Here is a 17,869-nt window from a genome sequence, read left to right on the forward strand (position 1 = left end):
TTTTACTTTGCATTCTTACGAGGGAAGTGTTTATTGATTCAAGATTACTTTTGTAGTTAACAGTCAGATCCTCCAGATCTGAGATTCTCTGTTCAGCCTCAGAGATTCTGCTGGCAAACTGTTTCACCTCGTTAGACAAGGAGGCAATGTCTTGTCTGATTTCCTTTTGCAGTAGGTCAAATTTGGGAGATAAAGCTTCTGAGATTTTAGATACTAAAGAATGGATATCTAACTGCTCTGAGGTGGCTAAATGGGGCATGGTAGGTGGGTGTAAATCGGATGAGGATTCGGGAACAGCTTTGTTCCTTTTTTCTTTTTGTCTCCCTGTCATGGCCAAAGGAGAAGTTTTTGGGTGTCCGTGTAAATATTTGTCCATATATAGTGACGTGCGTTAATGGGTCCTGTGAAAGAATTCTCCAGATCGTGCGGTGTGGCGTGATTGGAGGCGGCCGTGAAGGTGGATTATTGAAATATGTGAAGGGTCCGTTGTATAAAGTGCTTATATCTAAATAGGGGAGAAAGTGCGTTCGCGAAAAGAGTTTAAGAAAGTGAGAATTATCACCCTTTATAGTGTGCAGGAGTGAATGTGAAGGGAAATGCAAAAAACGTGCAAAGAGGGAAGCGGGAATAATAGACCTTATCCTTTAGACCTTGACAGGAGGAAATGATTGATTTCTGAGAGCCCTACTGCCTATATAAGAGGAGAGAAAAAAAAAAAAAAAAAAAAAAAAGAAAAAAAAGGCACTAAAATGAATTGGTCTGACCAAGGGCTGAGCGCTTCTATATTTTGTAGAGTATAAAATACCAGAGTATGAACTCTCAAGCCCTGTTCTTTTCTGCTAAAGAAATACCCAGTTCAATTAGACAAATACATTAAGAGAAACAGTTAAGAAGAATTATGTTCTGTTACACTGTTTTCCAGAGGTGACCATTAACATATTCAGGGGCGAGAAAGCCCAAATTTGGTTCATTTGAAACTTCCACACAAAGTTATGTTCCCTGCTCCCTCTGCTGCTATCCACAAAAAGAGGGACCAATTAGTTAAGCCTGAGGGGGCAAACTCAATAGTAAGTAGGAGGTGTCTAAGAGATAAGAAAGGTTTATAATGTTTAACAGTACAGTAATATAGTATTACTAAAAGGGTTATAGCAATTTCTAAAAATGTCTTTGAGAATTTATGACCTTAAGAGCAATAGACCATTAAGTTTCTGAGAAACTTATTGCCTATAAGGCAAGAGTACCGAGGAAATTTATATGAACCAAAGTGTCTGTTCTAAGGATATATAGCTTCCTCAGTGCAAAGATGGAGTGCTCTTAAAACCTTTTATGTACCAATGCAGGGGCCCTAGGTTCAAGAGATGTAATTACAGAGCCCAATGAGGGTTATTGCAGTCAATTCAAGATGTGTGTAAAGGACTAAACCCAGAGGGGAAACTCAAGTTATTTAACAATACTGCAGCAGGTTTCATACACTCCCTCCCATAGTATCTGGGGAGAATTTTGTTAAGCTTCAGATAAGAGGAGCAATATCAGATGTAATTGTCTAAGAACAAAAGGGTTATATTCTTAAAGAGTACAATAAATTTGGATTACCAAACAGTTACAACAGTTGACCTCCTACATTGTTTTCCTTCACTCTTCCCCCTCTCTCCCCTCCTTTCCTCTCCCCTCCCCCCTCTCTTTTCTGGAGCAGTTTACAATTTAATCTCCTAAAGGGAGAAGAGAAAAAAAAAAAAGAAAAATTCTCTCTTTTTTTTCTTTTAGTTCACTTAAGTCCTTTTTTCTTTCTCCTTTCCCTCCCTTTTCAAAGATGTAATTTTCAAAGCATTAACCAATGGGGTATTTCAGTCAAACAATAGGAGGAATAGGAAGACAGGCTTGGATTAACAGTGTGAGACTTTTGCCTCCTAATACTTTATTGCTGAATCATGATTTGTAATTCTGTGATCTTCTCTTCTTTCTTGCCCCTGCTTCCACCCTCCTCACTTATCTATCTTTTTAAACAACAAAAATTCTGGTGTTGACTGTCCCTTTAATTCTGTCTAAGCGTGGTTTTTCATTGAGACCATGTTTCAGGCTCACAAGCCTGTTACTAGAAAGATTTACCATAAGATATGGCATATATATCTTTATTGGTGTGAAGGGCTACTCTTGGAGTAGAATTAGAATTCCTAGAATTGTATCTTTTCTTCAGGAAGGCCTGGAAAAGGGATTGTCAGTCAGTACCCTGAAGGGTCAGATCCGTTTAACGGATGTGCCAGATGTGTAATCTTTTTCTCAGGCCTTGGTTAAAATCAGGCCTGTCTTTAAGTCTGTTGTTCCTCCTTGGAGCCTTAACCTTGTTCTTAAAGTTTTACAGCTGGCTCTGTTTGAGCCGTTGCATTCCATAGACATTAAGTTGTTATTTTGGAAGGTTTTGTTTCTTGTTGCTATCTCTTCTGCTCGAAGAGTCTCAGAACTCTCAGCTCTGCAGTGTGATTCCCCTTATCTTATTTTTCATGCCGATAAGGCGGTTCTTCGTACTAAGTTAGGTTTCCTTTCCTAAGGTTGTTTCTAATAGAAATATCAATCAGGAAATTGTTGTTCCCTCTCTGTGTCCTAATTCTTCTTCTTCCAAAGAACGTTTGTTACACAATTTGGATGTTGTATGTGCTCTTAAATTCTGCTTACAGGCGACTAAGGATTTTCGCCAGTCCTCTGCCCTCTTTGTTTTTCTGGGAAATGTAAAGGTCAGAAAGCTACTGCTACTACTCTTTCTTTTTGGTTACGAAGTATAATTTGTTTGGCTTATGAGACTGCTGGACAGCAGCCTCCTGAGAGAATTACTGCTTATTCCACAAGAGCGGTTTCCTCTTCTTGGGCTTTCAAAAATTAAGCTTCTGTGGAACAAATTTGCAAGACTGCAACTTGGTCTTCTCTACATACACTTTCTTTCTTTTGGGAGAAAGGTTCTTCAAACAGTGGTGCCTTCTGTTTAGGACTGCCTGTCTTGTCCCTCCCTATTTATCCGTGTACTCTAGCTTGGGTATTGGGTATTGGTTCCCAACAGTAATTACTCAAGCCGTGGACTCACCATATCTTAGGAAAGAAAAACAAAATGTATGCCTACCTGATACTTTTCTTTCTTTCCGAATATGGTAAGTCCACGGCCCCACCCTTTATTTTAAGACAGTTGTTCTTTTGACTATAACCTCAGGTACCTCTACACCTTGTGTTACTCCTTTTTCTCCATTTCCCTCCTAAGGGAGGGATACTTAGCAGTTTAACTGTGGTGCTCTTTGTATCCTCCTGCTGTCCAGGAGTGATATTTCCAACAGTAATTACTCAAGCCGTGGACTCACCATATCCGGAAATAAATACATTTATCAGGTAAGCATACATTTTGTTTTTTCACAAAGTCTGCTGCCTCAGAATTTATGATGGCAATTTGCATATACTTCAGAATGTTGTGGAGAGTGATCAAATCAATTGCAATTAATTCTTCACCATGAAAATGAAATTAACCCCTTAACGACCAAGGACGTACAAGGTACGGCCTACAAAAAACGGTCATTTGCGACCAAAGACTTACCTTGTACATCCTCAGGGATTTTAAGCGCTGCAAGCTATTGTGATTGCTTCCAGCTGTTTTCAGGGTATTGCAGCAATGCCTCGATCTTGAGGCATTGTGCAATATCCTCTGGTAAGCAACCAGAGATGATACCGATCGTTGGTGGCGTGGGAGGGAAAGGAGGGAGGTGGGTGGGCGGCCCATAGCTGAAAGGGAGCTTGAGGAGGGGGGTGGGAGTGGAAACGGGTGGGACCACTACGGAAAAGATTTGTTAGGAGGGAGAGGGGTGATAAGTTTTGGGAAAGGGATCTGGGAGGGGCTGGGGGTAGGGTATTGAGGTGGAGACAGCTATGCTATGGAAAAAATGGGTTTATTACAAAAAAAGAAAAAATTGAGCCCAATTTGCCTGCAAACTGGGTACTGGCAGACAGCTGTTTGGGGGGGATCAAGGAGGTTGGGGGGTAAGTGGGGATCCTACACTGCAGGGAAAAAAAAGATTTAAAAAAGCCTTTTATTTTAGTACTGGCAGACTTTCTGCCAGTACTTAAGATGTGGATGACCATTGTGTGGTGGGGGATTGAAGAGAGCTGTTTGAGAGGGATTAGAGAGGGATCAGGGGGTAGGATGTGTCAGGTGGGAAGGTAATCTATGCACTAAAGCTAAAATTAACCCTACAAGCTACCTAAGTAATCCCTTCACTGCTGGGCATAATACATGTGTGGTGCGTAGCGGCATTTAGCAGCCTTCTAATTACCAAAAAGCAATGCCAAAGCCATATATGTCTGCTATTTCTGAACAAAGGGGATCCCAGAGAAGCATTTACAACTATTTGTGCCATAATTTCATAAGCTGTTTTTAAATAATTTTAGTGAGAAACCTAAAGTTAGTGGAAACATTAACCATTTTTTTTATTTGATTGCATTTGTCGGTGAAATGGTGGCATGAAATATATATATCACATGTATATATATATGTGTATAAATATCACATGTATATATATATATATATATATATATATATATATATATATATATATATATACATGTGAAGGGTTATTCAGGGATTCCTGACAGATATCAGTGTTTAAATGTAACTTTCACTAATTTTGAAAAAAAAAAAAAAATGGTTTGGAAATAGCAAAGTGCTACTTGTACTTATTGCCCTATAACTTGCAACAAAAAAAAAGAAGCAAAGAACATGTAAACATTGGGTATTTCTAAACTCAGGACAAAATTTAGAAACTATTTAGCATGGGTGTTTTTTGGTGGTTGTAGATGTGTAACAGATTTTGAGGGTCAAAGTTAGAAAAAGTGTGTTTTTTTATATTTTTTTCATCATATTTTTTAATTGTATTTATAGTAAATTATATGATATGATGAAAATAATGGTATCTTTAGAAAGTCCATTTAATTGCGAGAAAAATTGTATATAATATGTGTGGGTACAGTAAATGAGTAAGAGGAAAATTACAGCTAAACACAAACACTGCAGAAATGTAAAAACAGCCCTGGTATGTGGGGATCCTACACTGCAGAATAAAGCCTTTTATTTTAGTACTGGCAGACTTTCTGCCAGTACTTAAGATGGGGGTGACCATTGTGGGGTGGGGGATTGAAGAGAGCTGTTTGAGAGGGATTAGAGAGGGATCAGGGGGTGGGATGTGTCAGGTGGAGGGTATTCTATATACTAAAGCTAAAATTAACCCTACAAGCTACCTAATTAATCCCTTCACTGCTGGGCATAATACAAGTGTGGTGCCCAGCGGCATTTAGCAGACTTTTAATTACCAAAAAGCAATGCCAAAGTCATATATGTCTGCTATTTCTGAACAAAGGGGATCCCAGAAAAGCATTTACAACCATTTGTGCCATAATTTCACAAGCTGTTTTTAAATAATTTTAGTGAGAAACCTAAAGTTAGTGAAGAAATTAACCATTTTTTTTATTTGATTGCATTTGTCGGTGAAATGGTGGCATGATATATACATATATATATATATCACATGTACAGTATATATATGTGTATAAATATCATATATATATATATATATATATATATATATATATATATATATATATATATATATATATATACACATGTGAAGGGTTATTCAGGGATTCCTGACAGATATCAGTGTTACAACGTAACGCGCTAATTTTGGAGAAAAAAAATGGTTTGGAAATAGCAAAATGCTACTTGTACTTATTGCCCTATAACTTGCAAAAATAAAGCAAAGAACATGTAAACATTGGGTATTTCTAAACTCAGGACAAAATTTAGAAACTATTTAGCATGGGTGTTTTTTAGTGGTTGTAGATGTGTGACAGATTTTGGGGGTCAAAGTTAGAAAAAGTGTGTTTTTTTACATTTTTTCCCCATATTTTATAATTTTATTTATAGTAAATTATATGATATGATGAAAATAATGGTATCTTTAGAAATTTGATTTAATTGCAAGAAAAATTGTATATAATATGTGTGGGTACAGTAAATGAGTAAGAGGAAAATTACAGTGAAACACAAACACTGCAGAAATGTAAAAACAGCCCTGGTCGCTAACGGTAAGAAAATTGAAAAATATTCTCGTCACTAAGGGGTTATTCCACCAAAAAACATTTCCACTGCATTTAAGCCTTTCCACAAAAGGACCAGCTGACATCATGTCAGTGATTCTCTCGTTAACACAGGTGTCAGACCTGGAGACCACTCTATCATGCTGATTGAGTTAGAATAACAGACTAGAAGCTTTAAACGGAGGGTAGTGCTTGAAATCATTGTTCTTCCTCTGTTAGCCATGGTTACCCACAAAGAAACACGTGCAGTCATCATTGCTTTGCACAAAAAGGGATTTACAGGCAAGGATATTGCTGCTACTAAGATTGCACCTAAATCAACCATTTATCGGATCATCAAGAACTTCAAGGAGAGAGGTTCAATTGTTGTGAAGAAGGCTTCAGGATGCCCTAGAAAGTACAGCAAGTGCCAGGACCATATCCTAAAGTTGATTCAGCTGCAGGATCGGAGAAAACCACCAGTGCAGAGCTTGCTCAGGACAGACTTTCTGCCAGTACTTAAGATGTGGATGACCATTGTGGGGTGGGGGATGGAAGAGAGCTGTTTGAGAGGGATTAGAGAGGGATCAGGGGGTGGGATGTGATGTGTCAGGTGGGAAGGTAATCTATACACTAAAGCTAAAATTAACCCTACAAGCTACCTAAGTAATCCCTTCACTGCTGGGCATAATACATGTGTGGTGTGTAGCGGCATTTAGCAGCCTTCTAATTACCAAAAAGCAATGCCAAAGCCATATATGTCTGCTATTTCTGAACAAAGGGGATCCCAGAGAAGCATTTACAACCATTTGTGCCATAATTTCATAAGATGTTTTTAAATAATTTTTGTGAGAAACCTAAAGTTAGTGGAAACGTTAACCATTTTTTTTATTTGATTGCATTTTTCAGTGAAATGGTGGCATGAAATATACATATATATATCACATGTACAGTATATATATGTGTATAAATATCACATGTATATATATATATATATATATATATATATATATATACACACACATGTGAAGGGTTATTCAGGGATTCCTGACAGATATCAGTGTTACAATGTAACTCGCTAATTTTGGGGGAAAAAATGGTTTGGAAATAGCAAAGTGCTACTTGTACTTATTGCCCTATAACTTGCAAAAATAAAGCAAAGAACATGTAAACATTGGGTATTTCTAAACTCAGGACAAAATTTAGAAACTATTTAGCATGGGTGTTTTTTAGTGGTTGTAGATGTGTGAGATTTTGGGGGTCAAAGTTAGAAAAAGTGTGTTTTTTTACATTTTTTTCCTCATATTTTATAATTTTATTTATAGTAAATTATATGATATGATGAAAATAATGGTATCTTTAGAAATATGATTTAATTGCAAGAAAAATTGTATATAATATGTGTGGGTACAGTAAATGAGTAAGAGGAAAATTACAGCGAAACACAAACATTGCAGAAATGTAAAAACAGCCCTGGTCGCTAACGGTAAGACAATTGAAAAATATTCTCGTCACTAAGGGGTTATTCCACCAAAAAACATTTCCACTGCATTTAAGCCTTTCCACAAAAGGACCAGCTGACATCATGTCAGTGATTCTCTCGTTAACACAGGTGTCAGACCTGGAGACCACTCTATCATGCTGATTGAGTTAGAATAACAGACTAGAAGCTTTAAAAGGAGGGTAGTGCTTGAAATCATTGTTCTTCCTCTGTTAGCCATGGTTACCCACAAAGAAACACGTGCAGTCATCATTGTTTTGCACAAAAAGGGATTTACAGGCAAGGATATTGCTGCTACTAAGATTGCACCTAAATCAACCATTTATCGGATCATCAAGAACTTCAAGGAGAGAGGTTCAATTGTTGTTAAGAAGGCTTCAGGGTGCCCTAGAAAGTACAGCAAGTGCCAGGACCATATCCTAAAGTTGATTCAGCTGCAGGATCGGGGAAAACCACCAGTGCAGAGCTTGCTCAGGAATGGCACCAGTAAGGCGAAGACTTTGGAGGATGGCCTGGTTTCAATAAGGGCAGCAAAGAAGACACTTCTTGCCAGGAAAAACATCAGGGACAGACTGATATTCTGCAAAAGTTACAGGTATTGGACTGCTGAGGACTGGGGTAAAGTAATTTTCTCTGATAAATCCCCTTTCCGATTGTTTAGGGCATCTGGAAAGAATGTTGTCCGGAGAAGAAAAGGTGAGTGCTACCATCAGCCCTGTGTCATGCCAACAGTAAAGCATCATAAAACTTTTCATGAGTGGGATTGCTTCTCAGCCAATGGAGTGGGCTCACTCACAATTTTGCCTAAGAACACAGCCAAAAATAAAGAATGTACAAAAACATCCTCCTATAGCAGCTTCTTCCAACCATCCAAGAACAGTTTGGTGACAAACAATGCATTTTCCAGCATGATGGAGCACCATGCCATAAGGCAAAAGTGATAACTAAATGGCTTGGGGAACAAAACATCGAAATTTTGGGTCCATGGTTAGGAAACTCCACAGACCTTAATCCCTCTGAGAACTTGTGGTCAATCCTCAAGATACGGGTAAACAACACCCCCCCCCCCCCCCACACACACACATATTATGACAAAATCCAAGCATTGATTATACAAGAATGGGCTGCCATCAGTCAGGATGTGGCCCAGAAGTTGATTGACAGCATGCCAGGGCAAATTGCAGAGGTCTTGAAAAAGAAGGGTCAACACTGCAAATATTGACTCTTTGCCTAAACTTAATGTAATTGTCAATAAAAGCTTTTGACACTTATGAAATGCTTGTAATTATACTTCAGTATACCATAGTAACATCTGACAAAAAGATCTAAAAACAGTCAAGCAACAGACATTGTGAAAATTAATATTTGTGTCATTCTCAAAACTTTTAACCAGGACTATAAAGATAATACTAAAGAGCTGATAGTTAATCCTTCATCATTTTATCATTACTTATAAACATTATGTCATGAAAGCCTGCAAATCTAAATCTACATTTAATCCTCTTGGGGATAGACTATCCAATAAATGGATCCACTTTGTTTCACATCGCCTTAAGTGCATTCATCATTGTTGACAGTTACCAATTGAGGCTGGGATCAACTCCAAGATTCCGACCTTTAACCCTTTTGGGTCTTTATTGTGAACCAGCCTTAAATGTTGCGATACGCTGTGATTTTCAAACCCATTTTTTATATTTTCTATATGTTCATATATACGGCGCTTTACCTTTCTGTTTGTTCTACCCACATAGATTTTTTCACATTCACAGGTAAGAATATAAACCGCGTATATGTAGAAACACAAGGTGCTTTATCTTTTAGTTTATATTTACGTGTCTTATTCCAATTCTGAACTAAATTACCCTTCCTTATTTTGGCCACACATACAACAGTTGAGACGTCCATACCTAAATGTTCCCCCATTCTGAGTACAGCACAAGAATAAATTACCCTTTATTTTCTTATTGTTAACTTCTTTCTTTACTCGTAATTTTGAAGGGGCAAGTATGTTCTTTAAACTTCTATATTTCATAAAAATTATAATGGGGTTCTCATTTTTATGCGCCCCTAGGATTGGATCAGAAAGCAATACCTTCCAGTGTTTTTTAAAGGTAGACTTAAAGGTAGACCTAAATTATAGGTGGCAATACATTTTATTCCCTCCTTATGCCTACTTTGTCGTGTGGTAGGATTATTGCAGAGAAGATCTTCCCTGTTTCTTGATCTACTGGTTTCTTAGCCTTTTGTATCAAAGAAGCATCATATCCCTTATGCAGAAACTTCTGTTCTAAAAGATGGGCCTCAATTTCAAAGTCCTCTAATGATGTACAGTTTCTGCAAACTCTAAAGCATTGTCCCAATGGTATGTTAGATTTCCATTGGGGTAAGTGAACACTACTGGCATTTAGAAAGCCATTGCTGTCTGTTGTTTTTCTAAAAATTTTTAACACTGTTCTTTTAGCAATTGTATCCACAAATAGCATCAGGTTTAAAAACTCTATTGTTTCACTATCTACCTTTCCAGTAAACTCAAGGTTATATTTATTGTTATTGGTATGACTTATAAAGTCCATTGCACAGGCATTCTCACCTTTCCAAATTATCAGAATATCATCTATATATCTACAATACAAGATGATATCCTTAATGTATTGATTATTCTTCCATATATATTTCTCCTTGAAGGCTGCTATTTATATATATATATATATATATATATATATATATATATATATATATATATTGGCAAATGAGGGGTCCATGGCAGTCCCCCTTGCAGTGTCCTGTATCTGTTGATAAAAATCGCCCTCAAAAGAGAAATATTATTTCTTTATGTTTATATTTATATCCACAAATGTTTTTGTATTTAAGATAAGATTGGAAATTATGTATTCTGGGGGTTTAGACAGGATTAAAAATGTGCAATACATGTCAGCTGCAAAACCTTACAAAAAACCTACCACTTGAATAACATTGATTCACTCTCCTTATCACTCCAATCACTATACTGTTGATTACTATATCTAAAGCGAACAGCCAATGAGGAGAAGAGGAGTGCTATATAAAGAGCAAGCTAACTGACAATTGATTATGTCTTGATAAAGCCCTGAGGAGGGCGAAACGCGTTGGCTAGATGTTCATTCCTGCTGTTTATCTACCCTTACTCTGTGGAGTCTACTATATGTTCGGAAGGGAAGGGTCTATTTAAAAACATAGTATTTGTATCACGCTCGTTGCATGCAACATAGTAGCTGCTGCTTTGATAACTAATCCCAGAAGAGTGTGACATTGTTGGAGTCAGGTGAACACCAATCCAAGAGTATTGCAACATGAAAGATACCAGAGCCGGCTTCACTTTGTAATTTGGGCGAGATAAGATCCACACATGGGCCACCGGTAATTATATATTCCAAAGCTGACATATCTACAAGCACTTGTCTGAGAAGTGTCTCTTATTTTAAAAAGACCAGCGTGTCACTTGCCTTTGCTGGGACGTGGCTAATGCACATACACATGTCATAAGTACTGATTTGGGTGGATCTCTGGTGGACACTTTACACCCTTGTATCTGAGTACTCATTTGTGGGACTTTTATTCATGGATATATGATATTCATTTGACTTTATATTGGAGCAATTATTTAAATGATCACACAGCTTTTATTGGGACTTTTACATATATATGGTACAGAATTTATGCTTTAAGGGAGACGTCCCTATTTAATTTATTTATTGTTATTCCTTGTTTTTATTTATAAATTAAATTGTAAGTTTATTTTCTAGAGTCCACCTAGGTATCTTTTTTTAGCGCTCCTTTACTAATTTTTTTTTTCTGGGTTGTGATTGTATTTTCCTTGGGAAGGGATAGATTGAGTGGGAACTTTACATCCTTTAGACATGGCACCTTTGTTTTTATTTCTCTGTCATTACAGATGCTGTACTGCCCCTGAAAGTGATGTTATCCACACAAATAATGTACACTAACTGATTGTGCCTTATTTCTGACTGGATGAAAGGGTATGCTGCATTTGGCATTGAGTGTACTGTTGAAGGAATGACTCATACTGTCTCTCAGTCTCTCATGGCGGTGAGACGTTTTCCCCACAGGTGTTGTCCTATCAGTTGTGACACTGATATCAATGTCCATTGGTGGTTAAGCGTATAGTTGCAGTATTTCATTGGTGGATATTGGAGCACCTGTGACTATCCCGATTTGATACTTCAGAAGTTTATTTGTTTCATTTCAAGATAGTGCACTTCTGGCTTTGAGGTATCTGAGCATTGATGCATATTTGTCAGATTATAATTATGGTGTTTGGGTATCAGGATGTTGTTTTTAGCCACCTTCTCTATTTTGGATTTGATACATTAACTTTTGTGGCTGTCAACAGAATGTGGTCACAATCTGGTATATTTTAGATAATAACTGAGCACAAATAACATATATGAATTCTTTTTTTGAGCATTTAGCAGCAGGTGTCGTGTCTAAATACTGGCGCACGGGCCCTCACAGCATAAGTGTGTATGCCACTGAAAAAATAACTTTTACTAGAAGCATTTTTGCTAATGGATGTACAATGCAAAAATGCTTCTATTTAAAATTGAAATGCACCCATGTACATTTCAATTTTGACCTTTCTATCCCTTTAACATCTTACGGACCAGTGCCATACCCAGTAGAGCGCTGCTGTCCTGGGCCTCTTTCTGCCGCAATCTCACTAACAGTGGTGAGATTGCACTATTTCTGCATGCCCCATGAGTGAAGCAGTGCAGAAATAGTTGTGCAGGGAGACCGAGGGAGACACTCTGGGTCCCTCTCTGCATCGGCTAGCGGTGGTGCCCATGGTTGGTGTTGTGGGAGGATCAGGAGGGAAGCGGGTGGTAGGCCCATTGCTGGATGGGAGAGGGAGGGGCAGGCAGGATTCCATACTTGGAGCAAGAGGGAAAGGAAGGAGGTGAATTAGAGGTAAATAAAAAGATCGATTTGAGGGGGTAAATGAGGGGGGCAGCTACACTACAGAAAAATGTTTTTTTAAGTAAATAAAAAGATAAATGGACAGAAAACTGGGTACAGGCAGACGGTACCTAAGATGGCTAACAATAGTAAGAGGGTGGAGGGTTAGAGAGCTTTTTGGAAGGGATTAGTGACGTGGGAAGGTATGGGAGTAATCCTGCACTGTAGAAAATAATAATAAAAAAATAATAATAATTAAAAAAGAAAAAAAAAACAAAAGGACTAAAACTTCACATTGGCAGACTGTCTGCCAGAACCTAAGATAGTGGTGACCAGTGGGGATGAGGGAGGGAAAAGAGCTGTTTAGGAAAGATCAGGAAGAGATCAGGTGGGAGGGTAATATCTATACTACAGCTAAACGTAACCTTACAAGCTACCTGATTAACCCCTTAACTGCCAGGAATTTACAAAGTGTGGTACACAGCTGCAATTAGCGGCCTTCTAATTACCAAAAAGCAATGGCAAAGCCATGCATAACTGCTATTTCTGAACAAAGGGGATCCCAGAGAAGCTATTACATCCATTTGTGTTATGACTGCTCAAGCAGTATATAAATAATTTCAGTAAGAATTCCAAAGTTTGTGAAAAAGTTAACAATTTTTTTTATATGATCGCATTTTGCAATGAAACTGTGGCATGAAATATACTAAAATGGTTTTAGATCAATACCTTGGGCTGTCTACTAAAAAAAATTACAGTGTTTAATTAGAGTGATGGCAAAAATGATAATAATTCTCTGGTCTTTTGGGCTTAAATGCTCGTCCTTAAGAGTTTAATTAAAAACATATCAGGTAGTTCCATTTTTACTGTAATCTGAGTTTAAAAAAAATAACAAAAATATAAGCTAATATTGGCCTAGATTTGGAGTTTGGCGTTAGCCGTGAAAACCAGCGTTAGAGGCTCCTAAGGCTGGTTTTAGGCTACCTCCGGTATTTGGAGTCACTCAAAATAGGGTCTAACGCTCACTTTTCAGCCGCGACTTTTCCATACCACAGATCCCCTTACGTCAGTTGCGTATCCTATCTTTTCAATGGGATTTTTCTAACTCCGGTATTTAGAGTCGTGTCTGAAGTGAGCGTTAGACATCTAACGAAAAAACTCCAGCCGCAGGAAAAAAGTCAGTAGTTAAGAGCTTTCTAGGCTAATGCCGGTTCATAAAGCTCTTAACTACTGTACTCTAAAGTACACTAACACCCATAAACTACCTAAGTACCCCTAAACCGAGGTCCCCCTACATCGCCGCCACTCGATTACATTTTTTTAACCCCTAATCTGCCGACCGCCACCTACGTTATACTTATGTACCCCTAATCTGCTGCCCCTAACACCGCCGACCCCTATATTATATTTATTAACCCCTAACCTGCCCCCCACAACGTCGCAGCCAGCTACCTACAATAATTAACCCCTAATCTTCCGACCGCAAAGCGCCGCCACCTACGTTATACTTATGTACCCCTAATCTGCTGCCCCTAACACCGCCGACCCCTATATTATATATATTAACCCCTAATCTGCCCCCTCAACGTCGCCTCCACCTGCCTACACTTATTAACCCCTAATCTGCCGAGCGGACCGCACCGCTACTATAATAAAGTTATTAACCCCTAATCTGCCTCACTAACCCTATAATAAATAGTATTAACCCCTAATCTGCCCTCCCTAACATCGCCGACACCTAACTTCAATTATTAACCCCTAATCTGCCGACCGGAGCTCACCGCTATTCTAATAAATGTATTAACCCCTAAAACTAAGTCTAACCCTAACACTAACACCCCCCTAAGTTAAATATAATTTTATTCTAACGAAATAAATTAACTCTTATTAAATAAATTATTCCTATTTAAAGCTAAATACTTACCTGTAAAATAAATCCTAATATAGCTACAATATAAATTATAATTACATTGTAGCTATTTTAGGATTAATATTTATTTTACAGGTAACTTTGTATTTATTTTAACCAGGTACAATAGCTATTTAATAGTGAAGAACTATTTAATAGCTAAAATAGTTAAAATAATTACAAATTTACCTGTAAAATAAATCCTAACCTAAGTTACAATTAAACCTACCACTACACTATCAATAAATTAATTAAATAAAATACCTATAATTATCTACAATTAAACCTAACACTACACTATCAATAAATAAATTAAATACAATACCTACAAATAACTACAATGAAATAAACTATCTAAAGTACAAAAAATAAAAAAGAACTAAGTTACAAAAAATAAAAAAATATTTACAAACATAAGAAAAATATTACAACAATTTTAAACTAATTACACCTACTCTAAGCCCCCTAATAAAATAACAAAGCCCCCCAAAATAAAAAAATGCCCTACCCTATTCTAAATTACTAAAGTTCAAAGCTCTTTTACCTTACCAGCCCTGAACAGGGCCCTTTGCGGGGCATGCCCCAAGAAGTTCAGCTCTTTTGCCTGTAAAAAAAAACATACAATACCCCCCCCAACATTACAACCCACCACCCACATACCCCTAATCTAACCCAAACCCCCCTTAAATAAACCTAACACTAAGCCCCTGAAGATCTTCCTACCTTGTCTTCACCCTGCCAGGTTCACCGATCGGTCCAGAAGAGCTCCTCCGATGTCCTGATCCAAGCCCAAGCGGGGGGCTGAAGAGGTCCATGATCCTGCTGAAGTCATCATCCAAGCAGGAGCTGAAGAGGTCCATGATCCTACTGAAGTCTTCATCCAAGCGGGGCAGAAGAGGTCTTCCATCTGATTGAAGTCTTCATCCAAGCGGGATCTTCTATGGTCATCCATCCGGAGCGGAGCGGCAGGATCCTGAAGACCTCCGACGCGGAACATCCATCCTGGCCGACGACTGAACGACGAATGACGGTTCCTTTAAATGACGTCATCCAAGATGGCGTCCCTCGAATTCCGATTGGCTGATTGGATGATGTCTTCAGCAGGATCATGGACCTCTTCAGCCCCCCGCTTGGGCTTGGATCAGGACATCGGAGGAGCTCTTCTGGACCGATCGGTGAACCTGGCAGGGTGAAGACAAGGTAGGAAGATCTTCAGGGGCTTAGTGTTAGGTTTATTTAAGGGGGGTTTGGGTTAGATTAGGGGTATGTGGGTGGTGGGTTGTAACGTTGGGGGGGGTATTGCATGTTTTTTTTTTACAGGCAAAAGAGCTGAACTTCTTGGGGCATGCCCCGCAAAGGGCCCTGTTCAGGGCTGGTAAGGTAAAAGAGCTTTGAACTTTAGTAATTTAGAATAGGGTAGGGCATTTTTTTTATTTTGGGGGGCTTTGTTATTTTATTAGGGGGCTTAGAGTAGGTGTAATTAGTTTAAAATTGTTGTAATATTTTTCTTATGTTTGTAAATATTTTTTTATTTTTTGTAACTTAGTTCTTTTTTATTTTTTGTACTTTAGATAGTTTATTTCATTGTAGTTATTTGTAGGTATTGTATTTAATTTATTTATTGATAGTGTAGTGTTAGGTTTAATTGTAGATAATTATAGGTATTTTATTTAATTAATTTATTGATAGTGTAGTGGTAGGTTTAATTGTAACTTAGGTTAGGATTTATTTTACAGGTAAATTTGTAATTATTTTAACTATTTTAGCTATTAAATAGTTCTTAACTATTTAATAGCTATTGTACCTGGTTAAAATAAATACAAAGTTACCTGTAAAATAAATATTAATCCTAAAATAGCTACAATGTAATTATAATTTATATTGTAGCTATTTTAGGATTTATTTTACAGGTAAGTATTTAGCTTTAAATAGGAATAATTTATTTAATAAGAGTTAATTTATTTTGTTAGAATAAAATTATATTTAATTTAGGGGGGTGTTAGTGTTAGGGTTAGACTTAGCTTTAGGGGTTAATACATTTATTAGAATAGCGGTGAGCTCCGGTCGGCAGATTAGGGGTTAATAATTGAAGTTAGGTGTCGGCCATGTTAGGGAGGGCAGATTAGGGGTTAATACTATTTATTATAGGGTTAGTGAGGCGGATTAGGGGTTAATAACTTTATAATAATAGCGGTGCGGTCCAGTCGGCAGATTAGGGGTTAATAAGTGTAGGCAGGTGGAGGCGACGTTGTGGGGGGCAGATTAGGGGTTAATAAATATAATATAGGGGTCGGCGGTGTTAGGGGCAGCAGATTAGGGGTACATAAGGATAATGTAAGTAGCGGCGGTTTACGGAGCGGCAGATTAGGGGTTAAAAATAAAATGCAGGTGTCAGCGATAGCGGGGACGGCAGATTAGGGGTTAATAAGTGTAAGGTTAGGGGTGTTTAGACTCGGGGTACATGTTAGGGTGTTAAGTGCAGACTTAGGAGGTGTTTCCGCATAGCAAACAATGGGGCTGCGTTAAGAGCTGAACGCAGCTTTTTTGCAGGTGTTAGGTTTTTTTTCAGCTCATTGTTTTCTATGGGGGAATCGTGCACGAGCACGTTTTTGAGGCTGGCCGCTTGCGTAAGCAACTCTGGTATTGAGAGTTGAAGCTGCGTTAAAAATGCTCTACGCTCCTTTTTTGGAGCCTAACGCAGCCTTTATGTGGACTCTCAATACCAGAGTTATTTTTATGGTGCGGCCAGAAAAAAGCCGGCGTTGGCTACACGGGTCCTTACCGACAAAACTCCAAATCTAGGCCATTATTTCTAATGTTTTTGTAGCAAAACAATGCTTCCTTTTTTTCAATAGACTTATTTCCTGTTTGCTTAGCAAGCAGTTTTAGTGGACTACATCATGTATGCAAAGGGAAAGCAATATTCTACAGTGCGAGGCCTTCATTCCAATATTTTCATTACTTCAAAAATAAAGTACTAGTATTCCTTATAGCAGAAAAATGAACTGGGTGATTATTATTATTATCATTTATGTGTATAGTGCCACAAGATTCCGTAGTGCTGGGTACAAAGATAGGGGAATACAATGACAAGGATTTGTGATAAAATACAAAACAAATCTAGTACAGGAAAAAAGAGGGCCCTGCTCCGGAGAGCTTACAGTCTACAGGTTGAGGGTGCAGAGACATAAGGTTTGAGGTAGCTTGTTACATGGATTGTAGTTACAGCAGTGAGTCATGGAGCTCAAGAATTACTTTGGTTCGGATGAGAGATGGAGGAGAGATGGTAAGTTTCTATGAATAGGTGTGTTTTCAAGGAGCTTCTGAAGCTATACAAGGTTGGAGACTTACGGAGCGCGGTAGAGAGTTCCAGAGCACAGGAGCAACAGTTGAGAAGTCTTGGA

Source organism: Bombina bombina, chromosome 3 (assembly GCF_027579735.1).
Source record: "Bombina bombina isolate aBomBom1 chromosome 3, aBomBom1.pri, whole genome shotgun sequence".
Taxonomy (NCBI): domain Eukaryota; kingdom Metazoa; phylum Chordata; class Amphibia; order Anura; family Bombinatoridae; genus Bombina; species Bombina bombina.